This window comes from Ailuropoda melanoleuca, chromosome 4 (genome assembly GCF_002007445.2).
Source record: "Ailuropoda melanoleuca isolate Jingjing chromosome 4, ASM200744v2, whole genome shotgun sequence".
Taxonomy (NCBI): Eukaryota; Metazoa; Chordata; class Mammalia; order Carnivora; family Ursidae; genus Ailuropoda; species Ailuropoda melanoleuca.
The window spans coordinates 141,702,406-141,724,000 of NC_048221.1; positions in this window are offsets into that span (position 1 = coordinate 141,702,406).

Below are 21,595 nucleotides of genomic sequence, written 5' to 3' on the forward strand. Positions count from 1 at the left end.
TACTTTTCTGTTTCCTTGTTCCCTGAAAAATAAATTTAAATAAAATAAATTAGGTTCCTATCCAACAACAGGGAACCACAGGGACAGAAGCAGGTCCAATAATCACATCATTTTGCTAGTCTAGTTTGAAAAAGGGGTCTGTGTGTAAGGTGTTTTATTGCAGTGGAAGCGTGTACAACAAAGCCGCTTGGTCGCCCCCACCCCGGCAAGCCTTCCTGCTCAGGGTTCAGCAACACGGGCGGGCGGGGAAAGAACCCCTTACAGTCTGTTCCCTGCTGCTCACCTTCCAGGACCGAGGGACTCAGCGCTGTGCAGTCAGTATTTTAACCAGATTCTTAAGAAGACGTGTAAGTAATTGTATTTTGCAGGACAATTTTGAATCCTGGAAGACAATGCAACAGCCTTTAAGGAAAATAAAACAAAACAAAGCAACACACACACACACATTGCGCTCACTGGGTGGAACAGGCAGCGCCAAAAAAGGCCAGTCCTCTTGCTTCAGTACTTTTTAGTAATCTGTAATAGAACGCACTTCTCACCCGGTTATAAGCAGTTTAACAATTTCCAAAGCTGTTTTTATTTTTTTTTAATTTTTTTATAATAATTTTTTTATTGTATTATGTTAGTCACCATACAGTACATCCCTGGTTTTTGACGTAAAGCTCGATGGTTCCTTAGTTGCGTGTAACACCCAGTGCACCATGCAATACGTGCCCTCCTTACTACCCATCACCAGTCTATCCCATTCCCCCACCCCCTCCCCTCTGAAGCCCTCAGTTTGTTTCTCAGAGTCCATAGCTGTTTTTAAATGCTCTGGAATCAGCCAGCCCTTATTTCCATCCCCAGCAAAGCTGCTTTGTTCATACGGGACCTCAGGCAAGTTGCTTCATGTTTTCAGCTTCCGTTTCTCCACCTGCAAAGTGGGGTGAGAGTGTTTGCAGGAGCCCAGCTCCCTGAGGCTCCCCAGAGCCATTCGCCCACATCCCTTCCATGCTCCACGCTCTGCTCAGACCCTGAGAGCTGGGGTCTGTCGTGGTCGGGGGGCTTTGCACCGTAACAACTGGCAAATACTAAATTTTGTCCAGATAGCTGTCCTTCAGTGTTTCCCAGCAGCACAAACTGCTGTTGCCCCTGTGGGAAGTTGTGAAGGACACAGGGGACAGAGCACAGGCTGATGTTGAGCGATTTGTAGGTACCATTTCTTGTCCTGGTGAAGTTAGTGCTTGCCCTCCTCCCATATTTCCTAAGACACCCTTCCGTTTTAGCCTGACAGCTATATGGCTATTACTAAAGAGAAACGAAAGGGAATCCACATTTTGTGTCTGTGGCTGAGATTTTTGTGCCTGTTGTATAATGAGGCTAGAAAAAATTCTGGCGTACTAAATCTGTGTTTTCTCACTTGAGAAATACATAGGTAAATCCCTTCTTGCAGAGTCTGTATAAAGCAATATGAGAAACGTCCGAGCTCCTTGCCTGGCATTTAGGGAAACAATTAAACTTCCTTGCTTTTTTAATGAGGAGATTCTGAATAACTAAAATAATGATTTAAAAATGTATTTTCCACTTCCCCTGAAATGGTGTGTTCCTGGGGCATCTCAGAGACACACGTCAGGATGTTGTAACAGCCAACAGATGTCCCCCCTCCAAGGTGACTCTTTTCTCAGGCAAGTGTGTCGTTCACCTGAGCACCTGGCAAACACCAGCAGTGCTGAGTGTATGGAGCCTCAGACAAGGATTCCCCAAAGGGAAGGAAATGCTTGCAGAAAAATTCAGCAATTAATCTGTAAAGGGCCACTTTACATACTATAGCACCAAGAAAAAAACTCACATGTTAGTTATTATGAGTATTACTTATAATAAAAATAAATTTAGACTAAAAGGGCAGACATAATTTACTTGTAAATGATGTAGAAAATGGTGTTGGTAGGGGCGCCTGAGTGGCGCAGTTGTTAAGCGTCTGCCTTCGGCTCAGGGCGTGATCCCGGCGTTATGGGATCGAGCCCCACATCAGGCTCCTCCGCTAGGAGCCTGCTTCTTCCTTTCCCACTCCCCCTGCCTGTGTTTCCTCTCTCACTGGCTGTCTCTCTCTCTGTCAAATAAATAAATAAAATCTTAAAGAAAAAGAAAAGGAAACGGTGTTTGTGGTCTTTCACACACACAACTCTGTGTGTCAGAAGGACACGCCCTTGAAGTTCGGAAGAGCAGCGAGGCGCCAAATCCTGGGGCCTGTGCTGCTTGAGATTAAACCTTTTTCCATAATTGTAAATTTCGCATGTAATTTTTTGCCCCAACTTGCAAAATTTCTGTTTTCCTGCTTGAAAATGAAGTGCTAGATACACGTACAGCAGTCATCTTCGATACAATCACCTTGGGCGGTTTAAATTTTACTTTGGGTCTTATATAATCTCACCCAGCCCGCCCATTGCTTATTCGTCAAGGACTATTTAAAGAAAATAAGAGGCTACAGAGAATATACATTTTGTTGGAATTTTGTAATAAAACAATCTAATTTACAAAGCCCTTTTCTCTTATAAAGGCGGTTGGGGAGCAACATAATTAAATGACTGCCATAAAATTAAGAGAATCTATTTTCTAATCTCATTTGAAAAGTTGGCTGGGATCTTAACATAATAGCTACATTATTTTTATATTTTCTCTCTTCCTGTTTGTCTTCATACGTTCCATAGTCCTCTCGGTGAGTTCTCCTGGTCGTTTCTTTAAAGTGTACTTTGTATCATTTAATGCAAAGTGTTTCTGGATGTCCACAGAAAGATTTGAAGATGATTTTGCCATTCCATAACCGACTGTTACTATGTCCAGGAAGGAATTAAATACCCTAATATATAACTTTAGAAACTATCAAGAGAGATGCTGCCCAAACAAGTTGAAAGAAGAAAACACATCAGATTTGTTTATGTTGACCCTAAAATCGTTACTGAGTTACTTCCCATCCTCCTAACCACTAACCCCTAAGCCCCTATTTCCCCAAAGTACACCATTCCAGCAGGCGTATGACTCCTCTGTAAGCTCCAGGAACTCTGGAATTCTGTCTAGGCAAGGAATTTTTAGAAAAAGTTTTGCAGAAACAAAGCAAAACTATCGTTCACCTCAAGTGTTTTATCTGGGAAGAATTTTCTTTCTTTTCACTGAGATTATGGTGATAACATGTTTTTGTGTCATTGCAGATGACCCCTGTGCTTTTCCTCACATTCTCCTCTCGAGTTTGACCATGCTCGACCCCCTCGGACCCCCTCTTCAGTCCTCCACGTCCCCTATCCTTCTCCCTTCTCCCCACAGCCCGCAGAGCTCTCCTGGACCATGCAGCCACTTGGCAATCACTCATAGACAGACTTTGATTTTTTTCGGTATGATTCCTATGTTCCTGTGCCCCTCCCGCCACCCCCAGCCAGGCTGTGATTACCTTGATGTCAAGGAAAACTAACAGAAAAGTATTATGTGAAGACCAACTGGGAGCCACTCAGGACTCTGTACAGGAAATAGAAAACATTGAAGGAGGGTAAATAGACAATAATGTCTTAAAAGAATTCAGTAGCCCAAAAAATGTTTTAGGAAAAAGTTTGGTGGGCCTCCAGGAAGGAATTCCAGAGGGAGGAACACATACAGACCAGGGTTCACATTCCTGCAAGACCAGAACCAAAACTATCAAGTTCAAGGACACAGGTCATTGAATCTGGGAAACTGGGCAGCCAGTGCCAAGAGGGCCTCACCACGGGAGCCACAGGAGCAGCCACAGGAGCCTAGCATGAGCTTTGCATGTGCTGCAGACAGACATATCCCAACAGTGCTGCTAAAATCTCAGAAGCAGCCCAAAGGGCGGGAGGATGGCCTCCACTCTAGTTCCAGACCACAAAAGGGTCCAGAACACAGTGGCAAAAGGATCTGGAAAGTGTCATTTTGGTGTTCTAGCCCTTGTGGTACCCTGTAGGGTACCTGGGAAGGGAGGGATGGAATCTAAGCAGCTGACCCATCCATAGTGGCCACACACCATTTTCCTGGCACAACACCAAGACCTTTCATGTGGTATCAAGTTTAATCCTTACAAAACCATGTGTGGTTGATAATATTACCCACGTATCAAAGACAAAGGAATTGATGAGGCTCCTGATGGCTCAGTGACTTGAGTGTCTGCCTTCAGCTCAGGTCATGATCCCCAGGTCCCGGGATCAAGCCCTGAATTGGGCTCCCTGCTCAGTGCAGGGGGGGGTTGGATATGATTTTCGCTCTGCCCCTCCCCCTGCTTGTCCTCTGTCTCTTTCAAATAAATAAATGAGATCTTTTAAAAAATAAAAATAAAGACAAAGGGATTGAGATGCAAGGACAAGGGGCGGGCAGAGACTGCTGATTAAGTACCCACCTGGGTGGACACAATGCTCCACGACTTGCAGACGTTATTTCCCTTAAGTCTCCAGGTGCTCTTGCCATATCAGGAGTAGACAAACGATATTGAGGCTCAGAGAAGCAAAGTATTTTTACCTATCTGATACAAAGTGACAGAGTTGCCATTCCAATCCTTGTCTGGTGGCAAACTCCAGAATCTCCTCATCAACACATTACTTCAAAATACTCTGAAAATGCTGTGGCCTTCCCTTTGATGTTCCGCATACTGTTTAGTGATCAAAGTACCACCGATTTATTGATAATAGCTTCCAGAATAACCGATCTTGAGTAAGGGTGACTCATGCTGATCTGATCATTAAAGACTCACTCCTCTTTAGGCTGGAAAACAAGTTGTATATAAAAAGTAATACTATGCAGACTTCTCTAACAATATATAAAAGTCATTTTGTACATTTCTAGGGTTAGGGGTGCAATATTGTGCTAAATGAGGGCCCACTAACCTACGTGACCCTAATTTTGACACGAACACACGCAAACTGCAGTATATGTTCGTCTATCATTTTATCTCATATTTTAATAATAACTTTTAAAATATTGTGTTTATCTTGCCAATAATTCTACATTTTCATGATAACTAGACAAAAGTAGATTGCATAAGACCAGGGAAATCTATGCCAAAATTTAGGTGGTGAGAGAATCATTTCATTTCCATAAAGTCGGTCTTATGTTGAGAAACGAGTTTTCTGCCTCCGATGATGGAAGACAGAGGACAAGGGAATGTGAGTCTGTTTCCTCTGAAAGTTCATAACTGACTCAGGGAGTGAGCAAGGCCGATGCCCTGCGAACGTATCAGCATCTTTTCCTTTTTGGCCCCTACGGCTCAGCCTACAGGTTCTGTGGTCAAGGGTACAAGGCGAGACTGATGGATTGAGGTCATTTGGCCTCTATAAAAATTTTAAAGAAACAAATAAACCAAAGCAAACTTTGACAACTGACTCGGGATTTTTGTCAGAAGGCCAGGACTTCTGAACACAATATTCGGACAAGACAGTATTTTTAGGAAGGAATGAAGGTGAGCGAATGAAATGTGTGATGTGGATGGGTAGGAGTACAGAGACAGGTTGAAGGACATGTGAGCACATGGCTTGTCCAGGTGGGCTGCCAACTAGCTCTTCTAACAAAGGGAAACTTTTTTTTTTCAATTTCATTACAGAGCAGAACTATTCACAACACTGACAACTGGAAACAGTCTGCTTCCCTGATAACTAGCCTAGGTGTTACACTAGAGATGTTCAATCATTAAGGCAATCGGTTGTGTTGTAAGGCAAGGATTGCCAACACCCACAGCTAAGGCGTAGTATCAGAACGAGCCAGGTTAGAGGGCCCAGAGAACCCTGAGCTGCAATCCCAGGCCCTTTTCCATTAATAAAGATCAGGAGATCTCTTTTTCTCTTTGGCTGAGGCTTTGTTTCATTTTGTGCTTTTCTACTCTGCTCTTTGTTTCTCCCCCGCTGCCACCCTCCAAAAAGGCAAAATTATGTTTGCCTTACGAAATGCAGTGTCCTTGTGACGAGCATGTTTTTGGAGATAATTAAGCATGATATATCAGTCCGAGTTCTGCAGAGAAATGAAACCCTGAATATAGGACACAGAGAGGGAGAGACATATATACATAAGAGAGAGAAAGAGAGACGGAAATTGATGTTACTAATTGGCTCATGTGATTAAGGAGACTGCTGAGTCCACCATCCACAGGGTGGTCCAGTAGGCAGCAGACCCATGTCAATGGGACAGTCGAAGTCTAGAGACTGTCTGCTGGCAGAGTCCCCCCACTTGCTCAGAGAAGGTCAGTTTTTCCTTCTATTTGGGCCTTTGACTGATCGGATGGAGCCCACCCACATTATGGAGGGCAATCTGCTTTACTCAGAGTTAACCAATTTAAATGTTAATCATATCCAAAAACATCCTCACAGAAATATCTAGAATGATGTTTCACCAAATGTTGGGCACCATGGCCCAGCCAAGTCGACACATAAAATTAAGCACCACACATGCTACAGCTAAGAATATTTTTGAAAGTGAAGCTATGTTAAGTTGATATTTGTACAGAAAGCGTCTACCTTAGGGTAAGATGAAAGTGGATGTAGTGAGACATAACACATTCTTTAGCTCATGCAGCCCAGTGAGAAATAGAGCAATGGTTATTAGCTGGGTTGCCAAAGATGCAAACAAAATTGGTACCATGCTTATTAAACTGGCAAAAATAAAGAAAAAAAATCACAAAATAACTTACAAAAACAGTTTAATTTTTTCAAAAAGAGCTCAAGAGGCAAGAAGCTTTCATTTAAACTCTGGTTTCTCTAAACACTTTTCAAACTGTCCTGGACTTTTCAGATCTTCTTCCTCTAAACCTATATTTACAGACTCATTCTTATAGAGTGTAAGAGAAAAGCAACCATAAATATGGAATCCCAGTGGTACAGAATCATTGAATGTGAATACTGGAGCAGGTCTCAGACTTATCTGAGGGTGTATAACCAAACTAAAAATTAATTCTATAGATTCTTAGTTCATATCTTCCTCATTAAACCCGTGTTTTACAAAGAAGTCTCCAACTAAAGAAAATATTTAAAAAATTATAACTCAGACATTATTCTAGGTGAATTGGTGGAGGGAAACTATATCATAGACTCTTCTGCCCTGATACCTGACAAAATGAGCAAAAGCAAACCAATAAGACCTGCAATACTATAAGCAAAAGGAGGAAACTTATCAATACTTTTTAGAGAATTCTGGCAATGAAACAATTTTAGCAAGGATCAGCATGATCTCTCCCTTCCCCCAAAGAAAGCACACTACACGTGCACACAACGAGGGGAGAGGGGAGGGGTAGAGAGAGAGGGAGAGAGAGAGACTCAAGCAGACTCCCCACTGAGCACAGAGCCCTATGTGGGGCCCGATCTTACAACCCTGAGATCATGACCTGGGCCGAAGTCAAAGTCAGATCCTCAACTGACTGAGCCCCCCAGCACCCCTCCCTTCCCCCATTCTTCAAAGGCCATTCTGCCCGAAAAGAACAAATGTAAAATATCTTGAATATCTGTACGCCTCCCGCCAGGTGGGGAAAGCCGCCAGTGGAACTGACTAGGTAGGCTAGAGGACATAGAGGAGGAGGAAGGGGAATATTAAGAAGACTTTCAAGTATTGAAACTTTTACTCCAGAACTTTGGAAGAGGCAGGAAATATCTGAGGGTCCCACTCTTCACCAGGGCATCTAGATGAACAGATGCAATAAAAATTCTGAGGTATTCTTTCATGGGCATAGGTTCCCCTTACAGCTTTGAAAACTGAATTTTGATAAAGTGTATTTAACAAGATCTTGGAAAAAAAGAAGTATGGTTTCCAAGAGTTGCTGCCCAGAGCTCCCATTCCCATCCCTTTTCCTCCACTACATATTTAAGGGAATGAAAAGGATAGTGGAGAAAGTGTGAGCCAGACTTGAGGGGTAGATCTGAGAAGGTAAAAACAATTGAATGGTCAGGATACACACTGGCCAGCGAGGGGCCAGGGGAAACCTGGCCAGAGAGACTCATATAAAGAGATTGGGGTTGGGATGATGGGGGTGAGCAGTAAAAATTAACCTAAGAGGGGGAAACTCTTTCAAGTTCTCCCTACCGAAAAACTCAGTAAGACCATTAATTCACTGAGTTTAGCAAAGAGATGTTGCTCAGGCAAAAAAAAAAAAAAAAAGTTACAAAACAAAAAAACAGTGCAGTGAAAGAAGAAACAATGAAATGAGGACCGACACAACCTCAGAACAGGACAGAAAATATATTAGAAACGTATGAACAAGGCTGGGGTTTGAATTACTGACGCAGAGGTGACACTGGAAGTAGTCCGACTGAACGCCAGGAAAGAGCTCAGAGGCTCGAGCAATTAAGGAGAGATATTACCAGGGAGCACAAGGACACCTCTGAGTAATCCGGATCCCTGAGGTTGAGAACTCAACACACGTGGGGGGGGATAATTTAAGTATATAACAGAATTGTATTTCCTCTTAATAAAGACCTGAGTCTGCAGAAGGAAAGGGCAGAATGTTTCCCAGAAAAGGAAACCGACACAAAACAACAGACCCTGGCATATCCTGGGTAAGCTAGTAAACATCAAGGAGAGAGGAAGAACTTCGTCAAGAATTTAGGGTGCAAACAAGTCACCTTCCCAGGCAAGCGGAGGAGGGGAAGGGCAGTCAGATCCCCACTTTCTCAGCAAGAGGACAACAGAACGCAGTTGACAAAGATTGACTAGAAAGAAAATGGGACCTCAGAATACAATATCCAGTCTTCTTGTCATCTATTATGAAGGCAACAGACAAACATTTCAAACAGGAGTAAAGTCGAAGATACAGCTTCCGTGAGCGTGTCTTGGGGAGAAACAATCGTTTCTGACAAAAGCCCGCCTGTCCGGAGACAGGTGTGGAAGCCCCAACAGCCCGCCAAGTCCACGGACGGTGAAAAATACCCGCACGGCTCTGGGAAGACAGATGTCCCTCACGCAGAAACCATGCGTGAGGCCCCTGAGTCCTCCTTGCAAACCAGCTAGCCAAGGAAATAAGCCTGCTGCTGACATGAGCTCAAATAAGCAAGAAACGAAGACAAGACAGGAGATAAACACTGAATACATTGAAACCAAAGACTGAGACACACACGGAAATCACGGGCACAGGATGATACATGAAATATTCTAAAACTTGAAAAGTCAAAACACTAAATTATGGCAGCAATGGAAACTCATCTATGACTAGAAGCACGTCTATGGATGATAGCAATAACTTCTGTGTCCAACTGTTTATTTCTCTTCTGTTAAACTGAACTATTGTTTAAGCTGTTTTCTTTCTAAAACTCAAGACTATAGAGCATGATACCATATTTTTCAAATTATTTCTTGCTACATATCCTCACTTCATTTTATTTTTTTTATATGCATAGTGGGGAAATATCAACTTAAGGGTCATTTCTGAGACATTCTTACAGGATTTTTAAAATCTTTGTTATAATCTGAATTATTTAAATTTTTCAGAAAAAAACTCCACAAGTTTCAAAAAAATTAAAAGAATAAATTATTCTTTAAAGACATGGTTTAGATAGGAAAGGAATCCCCGAACAAGCCATTAAAAGTCAAAGGAAATAGAGACGCCTGGGTGGTCAGTCGGTTAAGCGTCTGACTCACGATTTTAGCTCAGGTCATGCTCTCAGGGTTGTGAGACTGAGCCCCTGTTGGGCTCCGTGGTGGGTATGGAGTCCGCTTCGGATTCTCTCTCCCTCTGCCCCTCCCTGCTTGTGCTTACATGCACTCTCTTCCTCTCTCTCTCTGTAAAATAAGTAAATAACTCTTAATCAAATAAATAAATGAAAGTCTAAGGAAATACAAAATGAAATTACTTTTCAAACTAAACCTGAATCACGGATAACCGTAGTTCCGCTTTGGTTTAAGAATTCTTTCCTATTCAGAAATTTAAACATGTAGGAATGTTATTTGTGTCACTTATTTTATAGAAGTACTAATATCTGAAGCAACCGGAAGTCACACCAGGCTCAGAATCTGCACCCCTTTCTCTTGACGATGGTGTCCCACCCGGCCACCACGGATGTGACACACACACGCATCATAAATTTCCGCGGCCGCCAAGCGTTAACATCCGCCAGTAGCGGTTGCCACAGCCCTGTCATCTGGTTGCCACATTTCCCTGTGGGTATTTTTCAAACTTTCTCTGAACCACTGCAATTACAGGAGTGAGTTTTAGCGCTATTGGTGGTGGTGGTGGTAATGGTGTTGTAGTAACACTAGTAATAGTAACAATAGCGGTATCGGTGTTACTATTACTGCTAGAAATAGAGCTAGTATTGCAGGAGCTTTAGGCTTCATGAGCATATCCATTTCTCAGTGCTGCTGTGATAAATTACCATAAACTGGCTGGCTGGAAACAACAGAAATGTGCTCTCACAGTCATGGAGGCCAGAAGTACAGAGCAAAGCTGTTGGCAGGGCCCCCTCCAAAGAATCTAGGGAAGAAACCCGGACTCTTCTGACTTGTGTTGCTTGCTGACAATCCTTGGCATTCCTTGCCTTATGGAAACATCACTCCCATCTCTGCCTCTGTCTTCGCATGGCCTTCTTCCCTGTGTCTCTGTCTTCTAATCCCTCTCCTTATAAGGACATGGGTGTTGGGTTTAGGGCCCGCCCTCATCCAGCATGACCTCATTTTAACTTGATTGCCGGGTTTTGATGACTTAGATTTGATTTCCAAGTTAAGTCATATTCCCTGTTACCAGGGGTGAGGACTTCAACATGTCTTTTGGGGACACAGTTCAACCCACGACAATTACTACTGAGGCTGAACTTTCTTTTTTTAACCTACACGAATGTCATCTAGATAGTGTACGACCTGGAATATCCCTTGGAAAACTTGCTGCTTCCTGTGCATCATGAGCTCTCCTTAGATAGTTGCGGCTCGAGCTAGAGGAGCCTTCTGGGTATTACTTTGTCATGTCACCTCCTTTGGTTTACTCTGCAAGGAGAACCCATGTGCTCATTCATCCATTTAGGTAGTCTTCAAACCCTTCAAGCCGGGAAACATTTTCTTCCTGGCACCAGAGGTACAAGGCTCACATTTCACGTCACTTAAACATCTTCCCCAGCTCTGTTCCTCACATGTCCCTCTGATTACAGCTAACGGCTCTTTACATGTTCATTCACGCAAAAGTCAGGGAAGTTCTAAAATTCTGAAGATATTTCCAGGTTTGAAATCTTATATTTAGGTACATCTTCTTAACTCGTACATACTCTGGCATAGGAAAGAAATAAATAAATGAAAGTCTGTTTTATTTAAACATTCCCCTATTCAGAATGATAATTCATTAAAAAGTATGATATCACAATTACCTGAATTTCCTTTAACTGTGTGTTTGCTTCAAAGGCAATCTGAGGGGTTGAGGAATTCAGGCCCAAAGCATGCTGTCTGAGTCCCAGCTGGACTCTGAGGAGACGGGGTCTTGCCCACATATGGTCTGGCGGTGAGCTGAGAGGGTGGGCTGGCTGGGCCAGGGAAGGGCAAGGATGGAACACCATGTTTGTAGTTTACACCAACCACCACATAGCCCTCCTTTTAGTGACAAAACCAAGCTTTCCTTTGGAAAACACACTTAACCTTGTAGTGCTCAATTTTGGGGAAAAGCCTTAAGTGAGGTTCCCACTCTGCACCGGGAAGGGAGAGTGCAGCAGACACGAACTATGCCATATTAGCTCTTGTGTGATTGTGAAATATGGGAAGAATGATGAGAAGCTGGGAGGGGGGGAAAAAAGCACTGCAAATAATTCATTCCAGCAACACTCTCTCAATCCACAAGCAAGAAACTCCAGCTGCTCCCATATCCAGAGCTGTCCTTCCTGGCATTTTTTTTTTTTTTTGAGTCAGCTTTTTCCCTCTTCTTTCCAGATTCTGCAAGCTACTGCATTCTTTGAAAACATGTCTTTTCTGATTTGTAACCAAAAATCTGTTTCTCTTCTCTGTGGCCAGAGAGCCCTGCCATAGTAATTAACATTGAACCAGATGCTGAGTGAGTGCATTTGCTTTTATTCTCTCATTTTGTCCCTACGATGACTCTGTGAGGCAGCTAGAGGTCTTGCTGCTTTGAAACAGGGGAAACAAGTTGCAAACATATTTTTTTTTACATATTAAGAACGGTTAATGTCACATAACTAGTTTAACTGGTTGGCACTGAGATCAGGAATAAAACAAAGGAGTTTTGATTCCCAGTACATTGTTAGCTCCCTCCTACCATGCTATCCTCATCAAACACAGTTTTATAATGTCTAATTCACCAACGGCACTAGTAGTTTGGAAACTACATTTGGTTGTCTGGAAGCTGTTTCAAGGACTGATGGATGACAGGTCAGCTGAGTCTCTGAGCCTTGATCCAACCAGGATAGCTCATATTTCTCTCTTTTATGAATGGAGGTTTTTCATTCATTTTATTTGGAAAAATATGTTTCCTAAATGAAATATCTTCCAAATAGAAATACAAAATTAAAATATTTCAGTTAAGCAAAAAATGAAATGTTTCATGATAGTAGTTGTTCACTCAATAAATTCTTTAGATGGGTAGAAGTTGATTCTAGAATGAAGATGAACAGTGAATGAAGAAAAGGAAAAGATAAACATAGAGATAACAAGATGAATATTGGTTTTGTAAAACAACATTGATAAAGTCCATAGAGTTACAGTTTCAAGTAGAATTATAATACGTTATAACAAAAATGCAAAAAATGAAAAGGAAAAAATTGATTTGAAGCCTTCTATAATCCTTGCATTGTTGGATGGTGGCCAAAGAATCATTTTACATTTGAAAATAATGAATGAAAATACATTTGAAATCTGTAGGATAACTACTACAGAAATAGTTTAATAATGTGTAATTAATAAGCTAACAGAGGAAGAAATGGAATGATAAAAATAACCTCCCCACAAGAAAAGATTTAAATAACAGAACATAGGAACGGTAGATTGAATATACAACAATCAGTACATTAAAAAGCACACGTCATATTGCTCCTCTTTGGACTCACACAGCCACACTTACTGAGCTCACCTGGTGAGTGCAGGTGTGATTACAGGCAGTGGGGTCAGAGTCCTGGACAAAACAGAAATCGCTTGCCTGAAGAGACCTCACATTACAGTTGGGGAGAAAGACGTGAAAACATAGGACAATGATCAGTAGTGGTAAGTAGAAAAACAAACAACATAGGGAGCTAGAGAATGACAGGGAACAATCTCAATGGAAATCTCCTTAGGTCATAATACGATTCCACCGTCAGAAAAACTGCCTATTTGGGAAGAAGTCTTTCTCTGTTGAAAGAGCGATAATAAGCTGTGACAATTGGTGAAACTATGGACCAAATATCTCTATCTCTCTGTTTGATAGAGACCAGCAAAGATAGTTCTGCCTCCTTGGAAGCTCTTGCCTGATTGCCTTTCAGTCAATAAAGGGACTACATTGTAACAGCCATTCGGAATTGGCTTCTTCATTCTCTCCCTCCCTCTCTCTTTTTTTTTTTTTTTTGAGAGTAGTTAAAATATTTCATTAAGTGTGAGTGAATTCCAAAATGGCCTGCCTTGATTCCCCACCACTCGTACAATGAGATAGCACACCAGTAGTCAAGTTACATTATGTGGAAAAGGGGATTTTACAGATGCAATTACAGCCACTAATCAGTTGACTTTGAGTCAATCAAACAGGAGATTAACAAAGATAATAAATGCAAATTGCTACTTTGTGGTGGTTTGTGATACATTGAGAGAAAACTAACACAGGTAGGTTAGTGTGCATTTCTTATAAAGGCGCTGATTAAAAATGCATGTGGTGCAAATACTTTCAATATCCCGTAATTCAGGAAGAGCACATGAAGACACAGTAAGAAGGTGGCATCTACATGCCAAGGAAGGAGGTCGCAGGAGACACTAACCCTATGGGCTCTCTGATCAGACTTCCAGGCTCCAGAACTGAGGGAACAAACTTGAATTGGTTTCTTATTCACTATGAACTTGCCTTGTGATGTGGTGAGGAATGCATCTCTCTGACTCAATTTCAGTATCTATTGATCAACAAGATCAGGTGGCTGCCATCGTAATGACTCCCATCCCCTAAACACTGCGGTTTCTGGGTGTTCTACAGCTATCAGGAAACACTCAGTCTCCTTCCCCACAGTGACATTCATGACAGCTGCCCTCGTCATAAAGGGATCTCCTCATCGTCCAGATTTTATTGGCTCACTTTGAGACAAGAACCCAATTCTTCAGAATGTATATCCTCATTGCACCCTCATTATCTCCATGATTCATTCAATTCATTTTATTTTGAGGGGTACCATTAATTTAGGGAATCTGCATAAATAGCAAAATTATGTTTTCTGAACGTTCTTCCACATATTATACCATTCTCCCTTGCTCTTGGCCACATTGGCATAAGCACCCCACCTTCTTATGCTGTTTATTTTGATTCTTTGTTATCTGGCCCATCACTTTCACACTCAGGAAATTAGTGACAGAATAAAACAGGCAAAGGGAAGGACAATTAACCCACCAACTTTTTTTCAGTATATGGATAATTTCCTCACCCTACCTACAAATTGCAAGACCTTAGATTCATGGCTCCAAATTTGGACTGAGAAGTCTCAAATACCTCTGAGAAGGAATAAAACAGCAGCTGCAGAGCTGAGGGGTAAATCTACTTCCGGAGGAGTGAAAGCCCTCTGCGACCAGCCATCGTACCACATCGTGGGAACCGAATCGGTATTTGTGATTGATACGTTAAAATTCTGTTTAAAAGCTCTTTTTTTTTTCAATTTGAGCATATAATTTTAAGTTATCTACAAAGATAGGGTCTATGTTATATTGCTTTAATGATATCCTTAAATATTTTTAATATATACAGATGTAAGTCCATTACAATACTTTTCTCTGATGAAAGCTGAATCAGGAAGCCGACACAAGATCCCAAGCTGACGCTCATTATGGTTCTGTGAGCAGTAAGGGAAGAAGAGGATAATTGAAGATAGAATTAAAGGTTTGGGGGCGCCTGGGTGGCACAGCGGTTAAGCATCTGCCTTCGGCTCAGGGCGTGATCCCGGCGTTATGGGATCGAGCCCCACATCAGGCTCCTCCGCTATGAGCCTGCTTCTTCCTCTCCCACTCCCCCTGCTTGTGTTCCCTCTCTCACTGGCTGTCTCTATCTCTGTCAAATAAATAAATAAAATCTTTAAAAAAAAAAAGGTTTGAACAAAGGCGGTGAGCACAGCGCGGCATGAGAAAGCCACAGCGAGCATTCACACACACGCACACACACGCACACACGTACACGCACGCACACACACGCGCATGCACGCACACACACACGCACACACGCATGCACGCACACGCACGCACGCACACACGCATGCACACACACACGCGCGCGCACACACACGCACACACGTACACGCACGCACACACACGCGCATACACGCACACACACACGCACACACGCATACACGCACGCGCACACACGCATGCACGCACACACACGCACGCACACACGCATGCACGCACACACACGCACACACACGCATGCACGCACACACACGCACGCGCATGCACGCACACACACGCACACACGCACGCACACACGCACGCACGCATGCACACACGCATGCACGCACACACACGCATGCACACACACGCGCGCACACACACGCACACACGCACGCACGCACACACACGCACGCACACACACGCGCGCACACACACGCACACACGCATGCACGCACACACACGCACGCACACACACGCACGCACGCATGCACGCACACACACGCACACACACGCACGCACGCGCACACACGCACGCGCACACACGCATGCACGCACACACACACGCACACGCGCATGCACGCACACACACACACGCACACACACACGCACGCATGCACACACGCATGCACGCACACGCACGCACGCACACACGCATGCACACACACGCGCGCGCGCACACACACGCACACACGTACACGCACGCACACACACGCGCATACACGCACACACACACACGCACACACGCATGCACGCGTGGTGGATATCAGTAGGGAAAGCTAAGTAAGATATGAAACATTCACTTTGTAGAACACAGTCGTTGAAAAAGATGGTTAATATGTATGAATTTAGAACATCGCGTATTTAAAAGAATAAAACCAAAACCACTCTCTCTGTGGTTCGCTTTCGATGAAACGATTATGAGTATATTTTATCCTCTTGGCTTAACTGCACTTCTAACCTTTATTATATGAGCATTTTATGTATATTTAACTTAATAAAATGCTTCACCAAGTAAAGGCTACACTAGTTCTGAATTTATCACTAAGCATCATGCACGATGTAACGGGGTGCGCAGTGGTCCACGTGTGTGTGGTGTGCGCGTGTGTCTGTGTGTGTCTGTGTCTGAGCCCTTGGCATCTTCCCTGTGGCCTTGGCTGGCCCCACGGCTGAGGTCAGCAGGGTGGGACTTCGCGAAGCAGCTATGGGAACAGGCAGATGGACTCAGTGCTCCAGACATCACTGAGTCAGACGTGGTGACAAAGTTACACTTGCAGAATGGTCTGCTTTTGGCACTGTTATTTAATTTTGATTTCTGCTCTCCTGAACGTTTACATGATAATCCTTGACTCTTTCCTTACCTTTGCCCTTCCCTCCAAGAAAATCCAACTAACTTTCTTCTGGAACTGATAGTTTTGTCCGTTTCCTGCAACTTCACCTTCTTACCTGAAATGCTGCTTGTCCTTTCTTCATGGTCTTTTTCCAAAAGTGGGTGAAATTTACCTTGACAAAAGACTTTTGTGATGTACGTATCAGATTTTGCTTTCTGCTCACTTAGCAAATGTTTATTTGGTGCCAACTCTGTGCCAAGCAGTGTGTGAGCAGGGAGGAAATAAGTTTGGTCTCCACTCTGATAAATGGGGGAGGCAGATATTAAATAAAGTATAGCTACTATCTCGCTTGAGATAAGCTCTCTGAAGAAAATGTGCAGTGTGCTCTAAGAGACCGTTAGAGCTTGAAGTGTGTCCCCCCCACATTCATATGTTGAAGTCTTAACCCCCAATACCTCAAGAAATGAGCATATTGGGAGAAGGAGTCTTTAAAGAGGTAATTAAAGTTAAAGGAAGTTGTTAAGATGGACCCTAACCCAATATGACCAGTGCCCTTATAAAAAGAGATCAGGAGACAGACATCCACTAAGGGAAGACCACAGGAGGCACAGGGAGAAGGTGGCATCAACATGCCAGGGAAGGAGGTCTCAGCAGAAACCAACCCTACTGACTCTTTGATCTTTGACTTCCAGGCTCCAGATCTGAGAGAATACAATTCTGTGGTTGAAGCCACAGAGCCTGGGTGTTTTATTATGGCAGCCCAGACAGACTAATCACCTCTATCCTGGAACCCTGATTTTAAAGGAACGCACATCCCAGCTGAACTTGAACTATGCTGGTCTATACCTACTGTCTCACCATCATTACTAGCAATACTCCCTTTACTGTCACAAGTGTCGTGGTGTCGATGATGAACTGCCCGACACCCTGCCTGGTCTAAACTCTTAGCCAGAGAATTCTGTCCTGAGAAAGAGATACTTGGTGGTCAATCTAAGCCACGTGGAGGAGCTGGACCAACCACACGGCGGGGGGGGGGGGCATGGAGTGGAGAATGCTCCAGAAAACTGAAACCACTCTATGCCATAGTCCCAAATCTGCTCTGCCATTTGACACTTTCACTTTCACAGTTATCAAGAGACTTGTAATTCAGAGAAGAGAATCCAAACGGGAACAAAGTACCATTTTATTACAAACCCATACAAAGAACTCTCTAGTATGTTTGGGCAAGGGGAAACAAGGGCTATCCCTTAAATCCAAAAGCCAGTGTTAGATTTTTTTATTCCGTTCAACCTGAAGGGAGAAGAAAACAAAAGAAGAGAAGAGGAAAGATGGCCCTTGGTGGGAATCAGTCCCTTAACTTACTAGTTGTTAATAACCTCATATTGCCTTCCATCTGCCCTCCGTTTCCCTTTTACACATGTAGTCCATTCTACCTGCTGTTAATATACTGAACTTCAGATCACATTTCCTGTTGATCAACCTGTTTACTCAGTAATTTTTTTTTAAAGATTTTATTTATTTATTTGACAGAGATAGAGACAGCCAGTGAGAGAGGGAACACAAGCAGGGGGAGTGGGAGAGGAAGAAGCAGGCTCATAGCGGAAGAGCCTGATGTGGGGCTCGATCCCGTAACAACAGGACCACGCCCTGAGCCGAAGGCAGAAGCCCAACCACTGTGCCACCCAGGCGCCCCTACTCAGTAATTTTTTAATCAAAATGAAGCCAACTATTTATTTAGAATCTTTGGGACAGAGTGTACTTTAATATCTGAAAGTATTATAAGGCACTTTAAAATATCGTATCATCAAAGGTTCTATGAAATTTCATTTGGGCAGTGATAGTAAAGTTAGTGAATACTTCATGCAAATTCTTGATGACTACAGATACAAAATTGTCTTTCCAAAATATCTTCTACTCTCACCTGACGGGGTCTGGCTATTCATATGGTGGTCACAGAGGAAGTTCTAACTTGCACATTAATATGGAATTAGATTTGCATGTGTGAAACACCGTTTTTGCACATGTTCTAATTCCAAAGAGGTTGGAGGAATCATTCTTTCCTGGGAAACCAAAAGCACCTTTCCAGAATTTCCTGTTATCTTAAACAAGGGAAGATTGAGCCAAACTAAATGAATGTTAAATTCTCTTAACTTCTTAAGGAACGTTTCTCACAGCCCAGAAAAGACAGGGATGATGCCGTTCATGAGCCAGGAAGGTACAGCAAGAATGAGTTTAACAAATTACCAAAATAACATTCTGTTATGTGTATAAAATACATAGCAAATGATGATACTGTCTGAAAAAATTTATCAACAGTCTGAGTTTGAGCAAATGCTTTGCATCTTGTTATCTCAAGAAAACAGAAGTAAACCTTTCTGAAATTAACTTCCCTTTACATGAATTGAATGGTATGTTTATTCAAGAATGAATAAGACTTGTCTGTTTTTTTCCTCTCCGTATTAGTGGGGTCTCCTCACTTGGCACCGCGCTCACGCCAATCAAAGGCGTCCTCAGTTCACGCCCGGAGTGAACCAGAGCCTACAGCCGCGTATTTGTGCTTCGAAATTATCGGTGTGGTGCCAGCCCTGAAAGAAACAGACTTGGTTCTTGGCATATTCCAAAGAGGGCAATTTTCAAAGAAAAATTTGAATGCAAAGCGTTGAGGGTAATGTTATGTAAATAAGCTGTGAGGCTGACTGTAGTTTGGCTTTCTTTTTTTTTCTTTTCCTTCCTTTCCTTAGCTTTGTGATTTCACTTTGAAAGTTTTTACTTCTCAGAGTTCCATACAACCTCATTATTTCTTCTTGGCATTTTCTTTAAGAGACACAACAGCTGCAAAATATTGATAAACTCTAAGAAGGCCAGAATATATTACTATTGCTGTGGCTTCAATCTAAATGGACCATATATAGAAACTCTGCATTGACGCCATTTCTGTTGCAAAACCTTCAACTGTATTTTATACTGAAAATGCAGTGTCTGCGAGCTTAACACAGTAACTGGGAACATCTGTGTTCTAACCTAATCATCTCTACAGGTAGTGTATTGACGTTGCATTTGATAATAACAGGTCTCAAAATGATAAACAATTAATCAAGATGGGTCTCTAAAAGAGATTTCTCAATAATGCCATTCTCTTTTAATGTTCTTCCACCTTCTTTCAATTGCAAAGCCAAGGCATCTGTGAAGGTGTCATTAAGAAAGTCCTATTAGGAAGAGGACAAACCGGTCATCATAAAATAATGGGTAACGTCACAAAGGAGAAGGAATTGATATATAGATTTCAAAGACAAAAGCCAAAATAAAAATAATTTAATAGAAATAACATAAACAAATAAGGAATGTGGGGAATTATTTCCAATAAGCGTTCAGAGAGAAAAAAATGTGTTTTGAATAAAGCGTTCTTAAAACACAAAAAAATGTTGATAGAAAAATGGACAAATGGCATGGATTGCCAATTTACCAAAAAGAAGCATGAATAGTCAACAAGTATATAAAAACCTACTCGGCTCATCTGTAATCCGAGCGAGGGACAACAACGTGCTATCAGCTAACAGTACTGAAGGTGTACCGAGAGACACCGTCAACCCTGCCACTGAGACCATCAAAATCATTTGCATCACCTTCTGGAAGGAAAGTTGCTGACACATATTAAGAGTGTATCAAGATCATTCTAAGTGCTCATGGCTCTATGCAATCCATACGTGACGACCCTGGGAAGTAGGGATGGGCTCATCTCTGTTTGACTCTCCGTGAAGGGTGAGGGGTCCAGGCTCGGGGAGGGGGGCCGGGAGTGGGCACACGGGATCTCAGCCCCAGCACTCTGACCCCAGCACTCATGCTCTTAATTGGCAAGTTCTAATGCCTCTGGAAAAAAGCAGGGCTCTGGGAGACGACTGGGGGCAGGAGACCGGAGTCACATGCAAAGGCTTTGTGTAGAAGGTCTGATGAGGAAAACCACAGGCAGAAGACAGCATTTGCTGGGTTTCTGAGGCAATCCCAGGCAGGCGGTGACCCATCCAATCCATTTTTACTGCCATGTGGTATAGATTCCAGCCTTAAGTGTTTAAGCAACTTTTTGAAATCCCTGTTATTGCCCAAACAGTCACCTTCTTTATATTAACAACACTCTGGAGAGTGAAGGGACGGGGACATGTCCGAGGGAGGCGTGGCAGCGCGGGGACAGTGGACACTGGCCGGGGAGGGAGTGCAGAGTGGCGGGAGGATTCCCGCAGAAGCAGGCAGTGTAGGAGCCCGGAAGCTCGCTGTTTCCCCGGGGATCCTGACGGAGGAGGGCTGGTCTCCGCACCGAATGTGGACAGTGAGGTCCCAGAGGACTGAGGGGTTTGGAGCACATCCCGCCAGCTGGGGTTCCATGGGCAGCAGCAGTCCCGCTCACCCCCAGGGAGGGGGTCTGGCCCTGGCAGGTCTCAACGCAGATCCCGCTGGAAGAGGAGACCGTGGACTCTGAGGATGTACAAAGGTCCGGTCCTGGGACATTTGTAGAAATGAGAGGCAAATAAGCCTTTCCAGACGGGATAAATCTCAAGCATAAAAATACATCCTGACACTTGCTTGTTTTTCCGCAGTAGTCTGTGTCTGCTGGAAGTTCCGTAGACAAGCCAGCTCAGCCCCCAGGTCAACCGCCCTGAAATCAGAGAGGACCGCTCTGTCCTGAAATCACCACGGTTGATTGGCCATGACTCCGGTAAGGTGACTCATGTAGACACATATTTGCATTAAAATATGATTAAGGAGAAGGAGCGGGGAATGCATAGAAGCCTCTGAAGATCAGAAAGGGGACAATCGGTAAAGACCAAGAGGGTCAGGGAAGGCTTCCTGGGGAAATAGACCTCAAAGTTGGTGTTTTGGGATACCTGGAGGTAGCCAGATGAAACAAAATGGAAATAGGGTTCAAAGCAGAAGAAACTGCACATTCAAAGGCAGGAAAGCGCAGGGACCCTGGTGTAGGTTTAGGGACTGTGTGCGGCTGGATGTGGTGTGAG